Here is a 20,579-nt window from a genome sequence, read left to right as displayed (position 1 = left end):
AGGAGTTAATATCCAAAATATAGAAAGAACTCAAACAACTCATCAGCAAGAAAATAACCCAAGTAGAGATAATGGATAAAGGATCTGAATAGACATTTTCCAAAGACACACAATGGCCAACAATAATGTGAAAAGGTTTTCAACATCACCAACCATCATGGAAATGCAAATAAAAACAATATTTTAAACATAATTTATTGTCAAATTGGTTTCCGTACAGAAACAGACACATAAACCAATGGAATGGAAGAGAGACCCCAGAATTGGGCCCACAAATGTATGGTCAACTAATCTTTGACAAAGCATGAAAACAATATATTTTCACCTACCATTGTTAGATTGGGCCACTGTGAAAAAGGTAACTATTGACAAAGATGTAAGGCAAAGAGTACCTTTGTGCACTATTAATGGCAATGTAGATTTGTACAGCCACTATGAAAACACTGAAGGTAACTCAAAAAGCAACTGTCATAGGAAACACTCAGAAATTTCTTCTGAGTATATTTCTAGAGGAAATGAAATCATCATCTGCACTCCTGGAGGAGATACGTGACTCCTATATCACTGCAGTATTATTCACAATAGTCACACAACGAACACAACCTAAGTATCTACCGATGAATAAGTAGATAAAGAAAATGTGGTATATATATTTGGAATATTAGTCAGCCTTAGAAAAGAAGGCAGTGTTATCCTTTGAGACAATATGGATGAAACTGGAGGACATTATGCAAGTGATATGTCAAAGACTGAAAAATAAATGCTGTGTGATCTCATTTATAAGTGAAATTCTAAAAACCAAATCATAACAGGCAGAGAGTATAATTGTTTTTACCAGGAAACAGGGGACAGGGGAAAGGAAAACATGTTGGTGAAAGGATACAAGATTCTGTCTTCACAGGATAAATAAGTTCAGGATATCTAATGTGCAACAGGATGACTACAGATAATACCGTATTTCACACTTGATATGCTGTGTATTGGTTTGTATACCTAAAATTTGCTGAGTGTGGATCTTAATTGTTCTCTCTTTAACACACACAAAAGTTAATTAACTATGTGGGTGACGTTAATTAGCTTGAATGTGGTAATTATTTCACAATGTGTATGTATACGAAAACACCATATTGTATACCTTAGGCTTATTTATCAGTTATCGCTCAGGAAACCCAAAAAAAAAAGATGCACCAGAGAGCTCACTCACTCTCTCTGCTTCTTCATATACCAATGAAAAGCCATGTGAGATCATAGTGAAAAGGCAGTCATCTACAAGCTAGAGAGGCCTCACCACAAAACAATACAGCTGACACCATGGTCATGGACTTACTTACAGCCTCCTGCCCTGTGAGAAAATAAATGTCTGTTATTGAAGCCATCTAGTCTGTTATTTTGTTATCACAGCCAGAGTAGACTAATACAACATGTCAACAGAGCATGTTTCATTTTCGTTCACACTTCATTTTGCAAAATAACATTTCTGATTTTACTTATTTACACGTCTACTTAAATGGCATTTTGAAAAGTGTACTATAGGAGACATATCACCAGCAAGCACTGAAAGGAAAAGAAGTACAAAGTGAAGAGATGTGTTTGGAGTTTCAAAATTGTACTGGAAGAAAATATGCAGCTGTACACATCCATGTATTTTATTAAAAGCTCTCAGCTATTATTTATTCAAATATTGTTTCTGTCTCTTTCTCTTTCCTCTTCTTCTGGGACTTCTATTTTGCATATTGATGTAGTCCCTTGGCTACTTTACTTTAGTTCATTTTTTATTTTCTTCCATTTTTCAGACTAGCTAATAGCAAGGGACCTACCTCCAAGTTCACTGATTCTCTATACTGCTTATTCAAATGTGATAACAAGCTCCTTACGTGTACTTTTCAGTTTATGCCCTCTTTACCAGCATGACATCTTTTTGGTTTCTTTTTGTAATTTATGTATCTTTACTGCCATTCATAATTTACCATAGTATTGTTTTGCTATTTTCATTTATCTCTTTGAGAACATAGTTGACTTAAAATCTTTCTCTAGAAATTCCAGTATCTGAGCTTCCTGTAGTTTGCATCCCTTTTTTGTATGACATAATTTTTGTTTCTTTGTACAGCAGGTTTATTTTTTGTTAAAAACTGGATATTGTAAATATGATAATGTGAATCTAATAGAAACAGATTCTCTGCCCTCTGCAGGGTTTTTTTGTTGTTGTTGCTGCTCACTCAGGGTTGTTGATTCTTTGAGGAACTGCTTCGCCAGGCTGCCCATGACTCTGCATTAGATTTCACTTTCCAGGTTTTCCTAGTTATTTTGTTGTTGTTGTTCTATGCTCTACCATCTTTTGCCTGAGATGCAGGTTGCGAGTATCTTTGTCTTTAGGTGCTTTCAACAAATGCCACCTCACAGTGTACCCTGCCCTACTCTTAGATGGGCAAAACAAAGGTAAGGAGACCCTTGAGCTGACCCCTAAGGGGATCCACAAACAAGTCAAAACATGAAAGTACAGTTCTTTAACACTAAGATCCATATTTCTCGTTTGCACCAGAACTTGCAACAGGAATTTTATCTCCATTGCTGCCACTACACTGTAGATTGGATGACTATAGACAGGTAAGTTAAAAAGTCACGTGCTTTCTTACCAAAAATCAATAGCTTTTTTATTCGTTAAAGGTTCTATGGTATTTTGGGGTTTTTATTAGATGCAGGCTACATAAAACCCAATTCTGATGGTTTTTCTTTTCCAGTTCAATTACTGCTTTATTGGAAGTGTGGAATTTGGGAATGCCCTACCCCATGATATTTGGTTATATGTCTCCTTAACAACCTAGTGAATTTTTTATTTAACCTAGTCAGTGAATTTTACTGATGTTACAGACACTTTTTGAAATTTACTTTTGTCTAGCAAGGTTTTATTCTACACTGTTTTTATCTTATTCTGCACTATTTTATCAAAATAATTGGCTATAAATGTACATGCTGTGAGGATTACAAAGACGACTAGGAACTGCTTTCTTAATTACAGATGAGAACAGAGAACCCAAAAAGCCATTCTTATGGTAAAGGTGGTAGATTAAGGGGAAATACTAGGTATTTTCTATTTCTGCAGCAAAAAAAGTCCATCTAGAATTAATGTTAGCTAGCCAAATGGATATTTGTAAAGAGCCTTCTTTACAATTATAGTAACTATGCCTAAGCCTTGGAGAGGAGTGTCTAAGAGATAGACCAAAAGTTTTCCTGCAACAGAACTCAAGAGAATGCAGCAGAAATCCCTTCTATAGAAACATAAGGAATACAGATTTATGAAGTTAGTCCTCCTTACTTATTATGGTTTTACTTTAAAAACGTTATTAGGGTATGCCAATGAACTTTGTTTATTTTCAAAGAAATGTTAATGACCTTGAGGAATTCTCATATTACACTGGTGGAAAGTAGAATACAAGATGTAGTTTTTGTAACAAACTAATTATTATGTCCCTTCTTGAATTGCAGATTTTATATTAAAATGCTGATAACTATAAATTTAATTCAAAATTTTTATAGCATAGAAATTAGTAATTTTAACCCAAAGTCTAATATATATTGGACAGATTTTTTTCATTATTTAAAACTCAGTCACTTAATACAGGGGACATACAGGAAAATAGAAATCTGAAATACCCTTGTTGTATCTTTCCTTTTACTAAAAAAAAAAAAAAAAAAAAAAAAAGTACAATCAGTCTACTTGCTTATTGGGTAGGATATTTATAAGATAGTTACAACATTTCATTTGCTGTCTGCAAATAAAATCCAGTATGTCTGCACTTTATAGAAATAGTGTTTAAAATATACAAAGATAAATTCCTAGTTACAGTAGATTCTGCAAACTGAATATCATATCCTCCCAAAATGCCTTTTATACTTTAAAATATACACACACACACATTTCAATATATAAGATATAAAACATTCATGTTTTATATACACAAACATTTTGAGACATATATGTGGCTCTCAACTACAATTTCATTAGAGACTAATCTGTCTTGCAGTCTCAAAATGGCAATTAGTACTAACGACCATTAGTGCAGCGAAAAAATATATTTCTATTCCACCACTATTATTGGTAAATAATAGAATTAAGTTATTATATCAATTAAAAGATAATAACAAACACTTGCAAACTTTAAAAATTTCCGCACTATGTAAAAAAGGAATTATTTCTAAAAATCATTATTAATATTAGTTTTTATACTATTTCACCCAACTCAAGTTTAGAAGGGATAAGAATACACCCTTAAATATCTTACAAGAAGCTTGAATAAAAAACTGCAGGATTAAATAAACATCTAATATGAATTCATCTGAAACTCAACCAAAATCTTTTTTTATAAATATTCTACAAAATTAGCAGTTAGAAACGCAATACCAAAATTATACTTTTTGTTAAATATTTATTGAAAACTTACTGTCTCTTAGAAGCTTAGTTATAAATTGTGTATATACCAGTAACTAAGATTCAAATTGTTCCTCTTTTAACAAAGCTATAGTTAAGGAGAGAAATTAACAAAGCAAAAATGTCTTAGATTATTAAAAAAAAAATCCTGGGCACTTTCAGAATTTAAAAAGGTAACACAGAAGTAGAAAATAATTAAAATCTTGATAGTTTCATTCAGAAGCATGGGATAATGACATCAACTAAAATGGAGAAACAGAAATGGAGAAAAATTAATACCACAAATTGGTAACAGCTGAAACGTAAAAGAAATGAGGGAAAGAATGTTTTAGATAGATAATATAAGAACTTATAGAAAAATGGTAGCAAAGGGATGAATTTGAGGAGTATAGTGATGTTCATTGGAACTTCCTACTTTCTCTGTATCTTAAGAAGCTCATGAGGTGAGTACTCACAGATGTTAACTAAATTTATTGTGCTTGTTATATAAATTTAATATATTTTGCAATATATACAAATATGTAATCATTATATGTACACCTGAATCTAATATAATGTTTGTTGTATGTCAACTCTATCTCATTTAAAAAAAAAAAGAAAGAAACTCAAGAGGAAAAAAAGGATAGCAGACCTTTGATATGTAGTTCAGGGACCTAATGATGAATAGATTTGACTGATCACTTTGGAATGATACATGAAGAAAGAAAAGGGGCCTCTGTCTGAATCACTGAGTACTCTAACAACTAGAGGTCTATAGGATAAGAACAAAGGATACTGATATGTTAGTAGGAAAATCAAATAAAAGTGGAATGGCATAACCTAAAGTTAAATAATATTTCAGAATGGATGATGGAGTCAGTTTTACAAAATGCACCTAATAGGTTTGGCAATGTGTGGCAAGTGAGAACGAAATTTAGCAACAAGGAGGTATGACATCAGGTACCAACCAATAGGGCAAAAGCTTGAATAAGGAAGAGTTACAAAGAAAAAAAAAAAAAAAGAAAGAAAGAAAATACCTTAAAAGGCTCAATGCATTGAAATCGTGTTATTCAGACAAATGAAGAAATAAGTGCAAGTGGGATATCTAGGACTGAGTAACCATGCATAAAGAAAATAGAGAAAATAATCCCGTAGGTAGAAAAAACACCGATGCAGCGAGCAAATAATAAGTAAGCAAATAAAGATCTTAAGCTATTAAATTTGAAGCAAACCTGAAGGGAATAAGCTTTAGACAGAAATAGAAAGACTATTTACAAATGCAGAAGATGTACAGTTTTGGTGGTGATTTCTCAGGAAAACAGAAACAAAAGAATTATGAATTAGGAAGTTGTCAGTGATGTCAGCAATATGCCAAATAAGAAAGCCCTCAATGTTAACAATTTGGCATCCATACACAGACAAAAAACATCCTCATAAGAACTTCTGGATTCAAGTAAGAAATTACTACACCGAAGGAGTGACTGAGAAGAGCCCAAGGATGGGAAAAGCATTTTTGAGAAAGCAGGTTTGCATCTGGATGGCTGATTTGCTGATTGCTGTCCTGGCTATGACCCCCAGAAGCTCTCTTCCCTGGAGGATTCAGTTACAATTGCGTTTTATTCTGGTCCTGTCACCAACACCTTATGCCAAGGGTTCCAAGAGGAGTCAGCCCACCTATGCATCAGGTAACTGACATACAGACTTTGGTCCTGGTTGTAGACATAAAAATAGCCTATGAACCAGCGCCAGGCCATGTTGACCATGTCTGGGATGTACTGGAGCTACGTCCACCCAACTCAGTCAGACTGTTTTTGTGAAAGGGTCCAATGGCTGGGTTAAAGCATGTCCCAGTCAGTCTGTAAACACTCTTGCTGTTACAGGAACCTAGAAAGAGACATTCCCATCTGCATCCCTAGAGATCCTGAAAGGACACTACTTGCAGCTCCAGACCCTCTAATCTTGGTCAGGGATTACTTCAGCCCACCCAGTGACATGGCAGAGGACACACCATCTGTCCTTCCAGCGAAGATCTACACACTGCAAGCTGTGCTGTAGAACTTGAGATAGCCCCTTGGTTCAGATCCAGTCCCTCCCAGCCATGGTCTAAAACCAATCCCGTCCTGCCAAGAACATGCACTAACCAGGGAGCAGACCTCCCAGAAGCCTGGTGAGAGCCATACTCATCTGCATACCTGGTTGTAGGCCCACTGTTTGAAGTCCTAACTGTGGACCCTGAGTGGACCCTTTCCCAGCACCATGCCACTGAACAACATACTTGATGTATGTCATCCACTCATGCATCATAATGGGTCCAAGCTCATCTTAACCCCTCACAGCAAGCCTGCCAACCATGAACCCAGTGCTGACCTTGCAATAGCCTTAACTGGCTCCAGTGCAGAACAACTACAATTTCAGAAGAAATCCCATCAGTTGGGGACAGGACAGGCAAAAGGTCTTACCTCCTAATACCAGTCTAGGAAGGTTGTAAGAGGTATCTACTCTTTCACATGCATACATACCAGTAAAAGGCTACATGGATCACAAATATCCCAGTCACATAAGACAAAAGAAAGTAATAAATCTCCATTTACTGAACTCAAAGAAATGGAGGTATATACTTTCCTGTCAAATAATTCAAATAATCAACTTTTAAGAAACGGAATGAAATCCAACAGGCAGAAAACTAAATGAAATCAGGAAAACAATACATAAAAAAAAAGAAGTATTGTATTTTATAATAAAATTATTATAAAGATCATTAAAAGCCCTTGTTTCTTAATAAACAGAAACCATTTTTTAAAAAGCAGCCCACAGAAATCCTGGAACTGAACAATACAATCACAAAACTGAAAAATTCATTAGGGCTTCATAGAAGAGTAGAACATGCGGAAGAAATCAGCAAAATGAAACAAAGACTGTGTGAAAAATCTCGAAAGTGGAAACAAGTTAAAAGAGTGAAGAAAACCTACTTGAATTACGGGACGCCATAGAGTAAACAAACCCATCACATCATGGGATTCAGAAGGAGAAGACGATAAGAAAGGGATGGAAACTCACTTCAAGACAATACCTGAAAACTTCCCAAATCTTGAAATAGATATAGGAAGCTCGAAGGACCCTAAAGAAGATTACTGTTAAACACATAATTATCAAAGTATTGACTCATGGGAAGTAATTTTGAAAGCAGCAAGGAAAACACGAGTCATTACATACTGATCAGACTATCAGTGGGTTTTGTCTGGAACAAAATAGTAGGCCAGGCCAAAGTGGGAGACACTCAAAGTGCTAAAAGAACCCCAACACTGACAAACAAAAATAATCTACTCAGCAAAACTGTCCTTCAGAAATAAAGATGAGCTAATATTCTTCTCAAGTGCTTACAGAACATTCCCAGGATAGATCACGTGTTGGGCCGCAATGCAAGCCGTAACAAATTTACAAGAGTAAATCGCATGTACTACCTTTACTAACCACAATGTTCTGAAACTTGAAATCAATAATGAGTAAAACTGAAAATGTCCTAATACATAAAGTTAAACATACCACTGAACAGTGGATCAAAGAAGTCCAAAGAGCCATTTGGAAGTATCCTTGGATAAACAGAAATGAAAATAGAACATGTCACAATTTTTAGAATATAGCAAAAGTAGCTCCAAAAGAGAATTTGGGGGGCAATAAATGCCTATATAAAGAAAAAAAAAATGTCAAATAAACAACGTATCTTTATACCTCAAAGACCAGGGGGAAGCTTTTAAGCCCACAGAGTAGAAGGAAGAAAATAATGATTAGAGCAGTAACAATTAAATAGAGACTACAACAACAATTACAAAATACAGGTCCAAGAGTTTGTTTTGGGGAAAAATAATAAAATTGACAAACATATAGCTAGACAACCATGAAAAAAATAAATTCAATACATAAGATTTTAAGTTAAAGAAGAAAAACCGCAACTGAAACCAGGCCAACACAAGTTATCATATAGAGACAACTATGAATAATTATACCCTAACAAATTGTGTGACTTAAGAAACTAAAAAAATCCCCCCAAATACATAACCAACCAAGACCGAGTCATGAAGAAACAAAATACATGAGAAGATCAATACCACCTTAAGAGATTGAAGCAGTACTCAAAACCTTCCCTTTAAAAAAGTCCTAAAACAGATGGTTTCACTGGTGAACTGTATCAAACCCTGAAAAAAGAATTACCACCAATCTCTAATAAACTCTTCTCAAAAAAGTGAAGAGGAGTGAACGCTTCCAAGTGTTATAAGGCCAGCATAACCTGATACCAAAGTCAGGTAAAGATACAACCAGAAAAGAAAACTACAGGCTAATCCCTGAAAATACAGACACAATGATTCTCAACAAATTTAACCAAACCTAACTCAACAGCACATTAAAGGCATCATACACAGTAATCAAATGGGACAGCTCCTTGGAATGCAAAGGTAGTTTAATATTATAAATGCATAAAATTGACACATACACAGTGGAATGCAGAAGTGTTTGTTTGACAGATCAAACTTTCTGATGAGCCCTGTGTGTTAATTATTCTTCAAAAAAGGTTTACAGATTTGGCAATGATTTTTTTTTGGATATGATACCAGAAACACAAGCAACAAAAGCAAACATGAACAGGTGAGGCTATATCACACTAAAAAAGCTTCTGCACACAGACTTCAACAGAGTGAAAAATAATGAGAATGAGAGAAAAATGGTAGCCGACCATATATCAGATCCAGGGTTAATATCCCAAACATACAAAGAACCTACACAACTCAACAGCAAAAAAATCAATTAATCTGATTAAAAAGTGGGCCAAAGACCTTATTAGATTTTTTTTCTGTAGAAGATAGATAAATGGCCAGCAGGTACATGAACAGATATTCAATACAGCTAATCATCAAATACAAGTCGAAACCACAGGGAGATATTACCTTGCACATGTTAGAATATCAGTTACCAAAAAGAGATAACAAGTCTTGACAAACAGTGTGGATAAAAAGGAACCCGTGAGGACTGCTGGTGGGAATGTAGCTTGGTAGAACTGTTCCCCATTGTGGGAAAACGTCATAGAGATTTCTCAAAAAAAAAAAAAAATCATATAATCTAGGAGTCCCACTTCAGGGCATATATATAAAGGCAATTAAATCACTATCTTAAAGGGATATCTGCCCCACCCCCACCATGTTCATTTCATTATTATTCTCAATAGGCAATGAATGAAACTACCTAAGTTCATTCGTGGTTAAACAGAGTAAGAAATGTGATATATATACACAGACAATGGATATTACTGAGTCATAAAAAAGGTATTCCTGCAATTTGTGACAACATGGAATAAGCTTGTGGGCATTACATTAAGCGCAGTAAGTCGGAGAGAGAAAGATAATGTATGATTTCACTTATACACGAAATCTAAAAATGCCATAGAAAAGAAATTAGATTCATGGTTGACAAGTGTAGGGGATAGGAAAAGGGTGTAAATGTTGGTGAAAGAGTGCAAACTTCCCATTATAGGATGTATGAATTCCAGGGATCTAATGTACAGAATAGTGACATAACAATCTAGTGTAACATAACTTAATAATACAGTTAGCAGTATGTGTTGCATACTTTGAAGTTGCTAAGACAGGAAATCTTCTATGTTTTCATTGTACACACACAAAATTGGTAATTATGAGAGGTAATGGACATATTAACTAACCAGTGGTAATCATCTTACTATATATGTATATAAAATCATTACATTGTGCACCTTAAACCTACACAATGTTATATGTTAATTATATCTTAATAAAAATGGGGAAATGCATCAGAGACTTTGGTGTAAGAACTGAAACTGTCAAACTCCTTGAGAAAACAGGGAACAAGCTTCTTGATATTCACCTTGGGAATGATTTCTTAATTATGATATCAAAAGATCAGGTAACAAAATAAAAAATAAGTTGAAGTTAAACTGACAATCTTCTGCATAGTAAATGGCACAATTAACAAAATGAAAAGGCAACCTACAGGATGATATATTTGCAAGCCATATAGGTGATAAAAGGCTAACACCCAGTATATAAGGAACTCCAAAAACTCAACAGCAAAAATGCCAATAACCCAATAAAGAAATGGTCAAAGGAACTGAGTAGACATTTCTCCAAAGAAAAATTTAGCCAATGGATACAGGGAAAACTGCTCAACGTTATTAGTCATCAGGGAAATATAAATCAAAGCCACAATGAGCTATTACAGCATACTGGTTTGACTGGCCATTATCAAAAACACAAGAGCTAACAAGTGTTGGCAAGGGAAACAGAACACTTATGCGCTGTGGGTGGGAATGTAAATTGGTGAGAAAACAGTATAGAAGTTCCTCAGATATTTTTGAGTGGAACTATTGTATGATCCAGAAAATCTCCTTTGGCTATTTATCTGAAGGAAACAAAAACAGACTCTAAAAGGTATTTGGACCTCCATTTTCACTGATGGATGAATGGATAAAAAAAAAAAATTGTATATGAGTCAGTCATAAGAGAGAAGAAAGTCCTGCCATTTGCAACACAGGTGAAACTTGAGGGCATCATATTAGGTAAAATAAGTCATACAGGTAAAAATAAACATTGTGTGACCTCATATTTATGTGCAATCTAAAAAAAAAAAAAGCAGCAGCTACACAGCTGCAGAACAGAATTTGGTTGCCACTGGCTGAGGGCTGAGAGAAGTGAGGAGATATTCATCAAAGATATTCATCTAGTTATAGAGGAGTAAGTTCTGGGGATCTAACATTCAGCATGTCCATAGTTGACAATGCTGTATCATATACTTGGAAGTTATTAAAAGAGTAGATCTTACAGCACATATTGCAAAAACTGTGATTATCTGAGGTGGTGAAGGTATTAAATAACCTAACCATACTAATCATTTTGTAACATACAGGTGTATCAAATCATCACTTTTAATACTTTAAAGTCACACAATGTTATATGTGTATTTCGATAAAGCCAGGAAAAATTAAAATAGAGAAGAAAAAGAAGCTTATTGTCTCCATTTTTTGGTAGAGAACATATAAATTACTGGATTTTCAAATCACATTAATCTTTAGAGTTCTTGATCCCAAAAGCTATTGCTTTCCCAAGAATAAAGGAAACAAAGCAGTCAAAAGGATATATAAGTTTTACTAATGTTCAATGTACATTACGGCAAGCCTACTTTTATCTTAATTCATTCGGACACGACCTTTTCTTTTCATGTTTTAAGACATTCAATATAGTACTGCTCTTTTGATAAAGTTCTTTTTGGTATAGCTGAAGACCATCAGCTAGCTACCTTGAACTAATATAAGTAATATCCTCACAAATAAGGTGTCTCTTTCTGGTTGTTCTTATCTTAAAAACAATACAAAGTGAAACCTGTTTTAATACCAGTTTTGAAGGGTTAATGTTCACAAAGAACAATTTGCTAGGCTGTAAACACTCTTGCCCTAATTAAAGACACATGTTCCAAAGACATACTAGATGAAAACAGATGTTTATTTGTCCTACTATGTCTTGGACATAGTAGGATTTTTTACTTTGGTGTGCTAATTCTGTAAGTAGAGTTGAGAAGATAAACATTTGTACTTCCTTGAACATACCGATAGCATTCAAAGTACTATAGAGTCACAGAAGAAAAATCAATTTTATTAGCAACAGCTTACAAGCTTTGCCTTTATAGAAAGAATATACTATGCCATATACTATGGCTGATCATTGGGAGTATCTTAATAAAGGTCACATTTAGTATGTTTCCTCATTTTTCTATGGCAGTCCATTTCTTAATGAATACCATACCCTCTTAAATGAAAAATACCCAGTCTGACTCCAGAAGTGATGGTAAATTATCAGCTGCTTATTTTTATTCACTTAATTGACTTTTCTCTAGACTTTATGTAAAATTATGCTTTAGGAAGATTTTCAGTGTGTTCTGGTAATAGAGAGAGAGGGAGAGTGAGAGAATCCCAAGCAGTCTCCGCACTGTCAGTGCACAGCCCAGTGCGGAGCTTGAACCCACCAACAGTGAGATCATGATCTGAGTTGAAGTCCAGCACTTAATTAACTGAGCCCCCCAGACTCTCCAGCTGCATTTCTATACAATAATGAAACAGCAGAAAAAGAAATAAAAGAATCTATCCCATTTATAATTTCACCAAAACAATAAGATACCTAGGAGTAAACCTAACCAAAGGGTAAAATTACAGAACACCTCTGACAGAAGTTAAGAGGACCCAAGGAAATGGGGGGAAATTCTATGGTTGATGATTTGGAAAAACAAACATTGTTCATATGTCTATACTACACACAGAAATCTAGAAATTTCATGCGAACTCTATCAAAACACCAGCAGCATTTTTCACAGAGTTAGAACAAAAAAAAATGTTACCACAAAAAGCCCCAAACAGCCAAAGCAATCCTGGAAAAGACAGACAAAGTGGGAGGCATACAAGTCTGGATTTCAAGATATATTACAAAGTTGTAGTCATCAAGACACTATGATACGGGCATAAAATAGAAAACCCAGAAGTGGACCCACAACTTAATGGTCAGTGCATCTTCGATAAAACATATCCAGGGCCAAAAACACAATCTCTTTAGGAAATGGCGCTGGCAAAATTGGACAGTGACATGAAGAGCAAAACTAGACCAACTTTCTTACACCATCTATAAAAATAAATTCAAAGTGGATGAAAGACCTAAGTGTGCATCAGGAAACTATTAAAATCCTAGTGGAGGGGCGCCTGGGTGGCTCAGTCAGTTGGGCGTCTGACTTTGGCTGAGGTCCTTGTCTGGTGGTTCATGAGTTCCGGCCCCACGTCAGGCTCTGTGCTGACAGCTCAGAGTCTGGAGCCTGCTTCGGATTCTGTGTCTCCTTCTCTCTCTGCACCCCCCACCTCCCCGCCTCAAAAATAAATAAACACTAAAAAAATTGTTTTTTAAATAATAATAATAAAAAAAATCCTAGTGGAGTACACAAGCAGCAACCTCTTTGATCTCAACCTAAGCAAGTTCTTATTAGACACATTGCCAGAGGCAAGGGAAACAAAAGCAAAAATGAACTAGTGTTACCTGATCAACATAAAAAGTTTCTGCACAGCGAAGGAAACAGTCAACAAAACTAAAAGGCAACTGATGGAATGGGAGAAGATATTTACAAATGGGAGAAGATGTTGGATAAAGGGTTGGTATCCAAAATCTATAAAGAACTTTATTAAATCTATAAAGAACTTTAGTAAAGTCAACAAACAAATAATCCGGTTAAGAAATGGGAAAAAGACATGAGTAGACACTTTTCCAACGAAGACATCCAGATGCTCAACAGACACATGAAAAGATGCTCAACATCACTCATCATAGGAAAATACAAGTCAAAACCACAATGAGATACCTCTTCACACCTGTTCGAGTGGCTAAAATGAACAACAGAGGAAACAATAGATGTGACAAGGTTTCAGAGAAAGGGAGAACCCTCCTTACACTGTTGGTAGAAAAGCAAATTGCTACAGCCACTCTAGACAATAGTATCAGGGTCCACACAAAGTTAAAAATAGAATTACCCTACAATCCAGCAATTGCACTACTAGGTATTTACCCAAAGGATACAAAATGCTGATTCGAACGGGTACATGCTCCCATTGTTTATAGCATTATCAACATTAGCCAAACTATGGAGAGAGCCCAAGTGTCTATCGACTGATGAATGGATAAAGAAGAGAAAGAAGTGGATAAAGAATAAAGAAACGGATAAAGAAGTCTGTATCAGAAAGAATGAAATCTTAGGGGCACCTGGGTGGCTCAGTCCGTTGAGCATCCGACTCTGGTCAGGTCATGATCTCAGCGTTCGTGGGTTCGAACCCTGCATCAGGCTCTGTGCTAACAGCTAAGAGCCTGGCGCCTACTTTGGATTCTGTGTCTCCCTCATTCTCTGCCCCTCCCATGCTCACACTCTGTTGCCCTCTGTCTCTGAAAAATAAAATGTTGAAAAAAAATTTTTAGAGTGAATGAAATCTTGGATTTGCAATGATGTGGATGGAGCCAGAGTATATTAAGCTAAGCAAAATAAGTCATTCAGAGAAAGACAAATACCACGTGATTTCATCCACACGTGGAATTTAGGAAACAAAACCAATGACCGTATGGGAAGAGGCAGGAAAGAGAGAGGCGGGGAAGCAAACCATAAGTGACTCCTAAAGATAGAGCACAACCTGAGGGTTGATGGAGGGAGGCGGTGGGGTGGGCTAGCTGGATGATGAATATTACGGAGGGCATCTGTTGTGATGAGCACTGAGTTTAGTGATGAATCACTAAATTCTACTCCTTAAACCAATATTACATCGTATTATTGTGTTATACTATATATTAACTAACAAGAATTTAAATAAAAAAATAAATTTAAGGAAAAATTTGAGAAAAATGAGATATGTTTATGAAATATATATTAAGCCCCTAATAGATGCTACCTTTTATTGTTACTATAGTTTTTAAATGTTTGTAGAGTTTTATGGTGAATATGTTTTTATTTTTTGTTGTTTATGCATGGCCCTTTTTTTTTTTAAGTGATATGGTCAACCAAACCTAAATCAGCTCAAATAAATGAATGCCCCCAAATCACTTAGTATTGTTGCCTGATTAACATTTTGACAATGGGGTCTTTTTTTAGTACATTTGAAAACCCAAACTGTAAAGCTGGCTAAAATTAATTCCATAAAAATGATAATTTTCATGCAAATCATCATAGTAAACAAAAGTGATTTGGAAATTGACTGCCTAATTGTATATTAGTATGCCAGTTTCAGCTACATTTCAAAGATGTCTTAAGAATCTACAATTAAATATTAGATGTCATCAAAATACGTGGCAAATTTACAATGTTGTTTTTCATGATGTTTCTGTGTGCTCTGTCACCATTTCTCATTCCGTTATTCTATCCGTTAGGTAAGGTTATATTTACTCATAATTATTTAAAATAAAAATCCTAATGGATGACTTTTAAAAAAATGATAAACACCAAAATGTGATTAAGTGCATTTAAAAAACAGAAGAAACAACTGACTTGTTCCTATCTGTATTTTTTCAAAACTATCATTAACTTAAAATTGATGACTACCACATACTAATAATTTCAAGTGTATGAAAACTAAGCAAAACTAAAAGGGGAAAATTCTCACTAAAGGAATAATGATTAATACATCCTTAAACTTGTTTATATAATATTCACATTCAATTTGCTTATCTGAAACAGTGGACAAAAAATATTTACTATCACTTACCTCACTAGAGGTCCTAAAAGCGGAAGATGCCCCAAAAGTAATGCAGCCATATTCCTGGTCAAATCCTTCTTGAAAAACATAAGGGTAACTTGATCCAAAACTGCTCCCACAATAATGAAGCCAATGGTAAATGACATCCAGAGTTTGTCATTATTCTTTCAATAAATATCACACATACACAAGGCAGAAGCAGCCTCACCACAGTACAGAACAGTTGAGAAGAGAATGCCAAATGGAAAGTTTATATGAGGGCTGTGGCCAAGGACCATTCCTTCTCCCAAAGATGGAATTTCACCTGCTCTTTCTTCATCAGGCCTTTCAAACACTGTCTCCATTCTGGAGGTTCTGGCTGTCAAAACTCTTCCTCTAAGTTAATCCAGTATAGTTTAGTATCCAATCCAAATAGATGCTGTACAATTCAATATTCACAGAAAATGTGCAAGATGTAAATGCATCACTGATCATAAGAGAATTATTTATTTGGTTTAAGAAATGTTGAACTGAATTGAATTTATTATTATTATTATTATTTATTATTATTATTCAGAATATTATTCAGAATATTATTCTTCAGAAAACAATGTATACACAAATAGTCAATCACACTTCTATGAGTCATAAAATCACCTGTTAACATCCGTATGATACTCTTACCTCTAAGAAGTATGCAAGAACAATTCACTTCTCATGACTCTTTTTCTTTTTTGTGCCTTTCAGGCAATGCCTATGATACTCTTACCTCTAAGAAGTATGCAAGAACAATTCATTTCTCATGACTTTTTTTCTTTTTTGTGCCTTTCAGCCAATGCCTAAAACTGAAGACATCCCCCCAAAATAAACGGCACAGATCTATCCTGAATCCACTCATAATAACACTAAGAAAACTATCCAACAGATATTCCTGATCAAGGAGACACAAAATGGTAAGCCCTTTTAGTTCATTTACTTTAGACTTTGGTCATTTTCCACTTGAAATCCTATTTCTTTGTTTGGTTCAACTCTATGGAAATCAAGAATTTAATTTTAAAATTAACCCTAAGATTTATATAATAATTGGTATTTTAAGATTAATTAAATATTTGGAAAATTATCAATTCATGTTACAATTTAAAATAGTAAAACCCAGAGCTTTCAAGGCAATACTAAGTCTCAACTCTCTTTCTGCAAAGTGAAAAGTTTATTTTAAATTGTATTTGAACAAATTATAAGAGAAATAATACTGATATACTGTGAAGAAGAATTAACATCAACTCTTTCAGAAGAGATATAAAAAAGTGAAAAAGAATAAAATGAAAGGTAATAAATCAAAGTAAATATTAGAAGAGACATTTTATAATGGAACATTGTTTCTAATTAAAAATTATTACTAATGAAATGAGAACCCACAGATTGAATTTTAAAACTCAATGCAAGTCTCTACAGGGATGATTTTTATCACATAGAGGCTGTTGCTTGTTTGTTAAAATAAATAATAAGAAAACTGAAGCTGGAAGAAGAAAACAAAAGAAAACTGAAAGTATTAATAAGAGAAATGGGAAGAAAAGAAGTGTTATCTATTTTACTTTAACTTGGCAAAACTTTTATTATCCTTTAGAAAGAAAGTTCACAGGGTGCCTAGATGGCTCACTTAACCTAGGTGGTTAAATGTCCAACTTTGGCTCAGGTCATGACCTCACAGTTTGTGAGTTTGAGCCCCACGTCAGGCTCTGTGCTGACAGCTCAGAGCCTGGAGCCTGCTTCAGATTCTATGTCTCCCTCTCATTCTGACCCTCCCCCACTTTACATTCTTTCTCTGCCTGTCTCTCTCTCGAGAATGAATAAACATTAAAAAAAAAAACTTAGAAGGAAAATTCTCAGAATTTTGTCCTAGAATGTGTTTACGATTAAATTATACAAGGAAGTTTCCCTAAGAGAAACTATTATAATATGGCTTTTGTCTTCTAATATTATTTTCCGTAGCAAATATTAGTTTGCTGTTACATTAGCCTGGTCTCCTTACCTTTTAATTGTAAGACGAGTAAATTATTCCTTCTTCAGATCTTCAACACGAAGTTTAGTATACTTTTCTCTTTGGAATCTAGATATTCTTCCAAGTATTCAGTAGTATCATACTATGTTTTTTTTTAATATGTTTATGAAAAATTATTTGGAATTGTTGCCATTTCTTAAATTTTTTTGCATTGCCCTTATTCCCATAAATTATTACAAATACATTTCACTCCAATCCTTCAGATTATGCTATAGAATACGTAATTCCCTGGTTTCTCTTCTTTGTTACTCTGATCTAAATCAAACCTTTATTTATACTTATTTATTCCTTTATGACTATTTCTTTTCCTTTGTCCTCTAGGATACAACCAGTCAATTTAAGTACTCTTTTCCTGTCTTGTATTATTTACTTCATTCCTCTTCTCATTGCTTTTATTGGCCTGTAAATCATTTAAGAAAAGGCACGATCCAAAGCCAAACTTGTATCTTAAGATATTGGCCTTGTCCTCTCCTTTAGTTGCAAGATTTCTACACTTTGTTCTTATTATATGCATTGCATCAATTCTTGTTTCTTCCTAAGTTTTATTCCCAAAATACTTATTATACTTCTTTCTCAAAGGCTTCCAGCGATTAATTCCTAGGTTTGAAATATTCTTCTATCTAACTTCTTTGTATTCATTTGAAAATTTTACACTATTGATCATATGGCTTTCTTCCCAACAGTCCCAAAAGTTCTCTATTCAGTATTATCCATGTATTTTTTGCCAAATTCAATAATTATTTCTTAATCTTCTTTATCTTACTTAAATTCTCCCTGATCCAAATACTCTGAAACCTCTGGCTGTCTCTTCCTATCCAAAGGCTTTGTAAACAGAATGACTCCCAAATTTTTATCTCTAGCCCAGCTCTCCAAAACAGAAATCTTATATTGAAGACACTATTGCTTATCTCTGTGTGGATATTTAATAGGAGGGAGGGTGGGTGGGAAAGGTGCTAGGTGGGTAATGGGTCGTTAAAGAGAGCACTCGTGATGAGCACTGGGTGTTGTATGTAAGTGATGAATCACTGGTTCTACTCCTGAAACCAATATTGCACTGAATGTTTACTACCTGAAATTTAAATTAAAAAATATTTAATAATAAATAAATAAAAATAAAATCAGCCTTTCAAAAACAGTTTCTTCAGTGATCTCCTTCCTTCCTCTCTCATTAAGCTAAAGCCAAGGTCCTTAACATATACAGGGCCACGTATCATATTCCACTTGTCCTTGAGACCTTTGTTCCTATCATTTTCTTTCTTGCACAAAGATATTTAGTATTCCAGACACACTCCAACCTTACATGTTTTGCTACAGTGATTCTTTGAAAGGTTTGCTCAAACTGTGAGTCATTTAAGTTTACACTAAGCACCCTCTATATACTCCAATCCACAACCATGATCATTCTTATTTTAAAAAGTTCACAGTATTCCTCATGAAAGCTAGAATGCAAGTTCTACACACGTGAATTTGTTTTGTTCTCTGAATTGCCAAAAATAACACCCGTTATGTTGTAATATCTTAATAAAAATCCTGAATTAATTAAAAAATGAAAAGAAACAAAATTTATTTTTCTTGATTTCATTTTTTTCCTAAACCTATCCTCCACAAATAAATAAACACCTTCTAGGTAAAAATGTGCTTCATAAAGCTTATGAATGAAGCTCCACTGTGATGTTTAAATTATCCTGGAAGCATGCTTCACTTACCTTGATAACAATCTATTTATCCTGTTATTAAGCTGTTATCAAGCTAAGGTCACCAAGGCAAGACAAGGTTAAGTGATTTGTCAACATTTTTTACATGCATATTTTATTATGCATATACAATATATAGTTATATATAATTCTCTTTATTTATAGTTATGAATAATTATGAACTAGAAAATAATTTAAATTCTTCATGTATAAACTGAATGATTTATACATTATCAACTTAATTCTAGATTCTCAACATCTATTTATTATTTAAATATATATATATATATATATATATATATATATTTGTTGTAAATGGAATATTACCTGACCATCTTATCATCTCCCCAATTTTTTCTACCTAACCCGAAGAACATTCCTTCATACTGAATGTCAATTTTGAATTTAGTTCACATTCTTTTTCAGCTATACAATTCCCTGCCAATTTATGTAGCTGTGACCTATTAAATACTCTTTTTGTGTTCAACGTGCATATATACTCCTTTACTGCTTATAGGCATCAGAACTTCAACAAAGATATTGTTTCTTAATCAGATAAAATTCACATACTATAAGGTTCACCGATTTGAAGTGTATATTTCCTGATTTTCAGGATATCTACAAAGTTGTATAATCACCATCACTATAAACATAAAACATTCTTGCTGTTCTCAAAAAGAAACTCTGTGCCCAACAGCAGTCAATCTCCATCTCCCTTTTCCCCAGATCTTGGCAACCACCAATCTATTTGGTGTTTTCTATATTTCTGTATATTTCTGTAAACAGAAACATGCAATAAGTAGCACATTGTTGATAGCCTTTTCTTCTGGATTATTTTACTTTATTGCTTATTTTAATGCTTATTTTTGAGAGAGAGAGGAAACATAGAGAGCAGGGGAGGGCAGAGAGAAGAGGGAGACACAGAATCTGAAGCAGGCTCTAAGCTGTCAGCCCAGAGCCTGATGCAGGACTCAAACTCACAAACTGTGAGATCACGGCCTGAGCCATAAAGTCGGCCGCTTAACTCAAGGAGCCACCCAGGCGTCCGTCCCTCTTCTGGATTATTTTAAAAGATGATTCGTACAACAAACAGCCATGAAAGTTAAAGAATATATTCTTCTGGGGCAGAAGTTGAGCAGATTTGTCCTTAGCTGC

The 20,579-nt window shown here is 34.4% G+C and overlaps 1 protein-coding gene and 1 long non-coding RNA gene across 4 annotated transcripts in view; one reads left to right on the top strand and one right to left on the bottom strand.

Annotated features, from left to right (window-relative positions):
* LOC124527579 (gamma-taxilin-like) overlaps positions 1 to 20,579 on the bottom strand; it is a 697,565-nt gene that overhangs the window by 415,880 nt on the left and 261,106 nt on the right. The gene's annotated exons all lie outside the window — the stretch shown is intronic.
* LOC124527586 (uncharacterized) overlaps positions 2,346 to 20,579 on the top strand; it is a 32,404-nt gene continuing 14,170 nt past the window's right edge. Inside the window, exons 1-3 of the long non-coding RNA XR_006965927.1 lie at positions 2,346 to 2,436; positions 2,540 to 2,604; positions 16,504 to 16,624. This is a non-coding gene — a long non-coding RNA (uncharacterized LOC124527586). The remainder of the gene's footprint in view (positions 2,437 to 2,539; positions 2,605 to 16,503; positions 16,625 to 20,579) is intronic.

This window comes from Lynx rufus, unplaced genomic scaffold (genome assembly GCF_022079265.1).
Source record: "Lynx rufus isolate CCGP_SWC_20201006 ecotype Redwood Valley unplaced genomic scaffold, mLynRuf1.p SCAF_51, whole genome shotgun sequence".
NCBI classification, from domain to species: Eukaryota; Metazoa; Chordata; class Mammalia; order Carnivora; family Felidae; genus Lynx; species Lynx rufus.
This window is presented reverse-complemented; position numbering and strand designations above follow the sequence as displayed.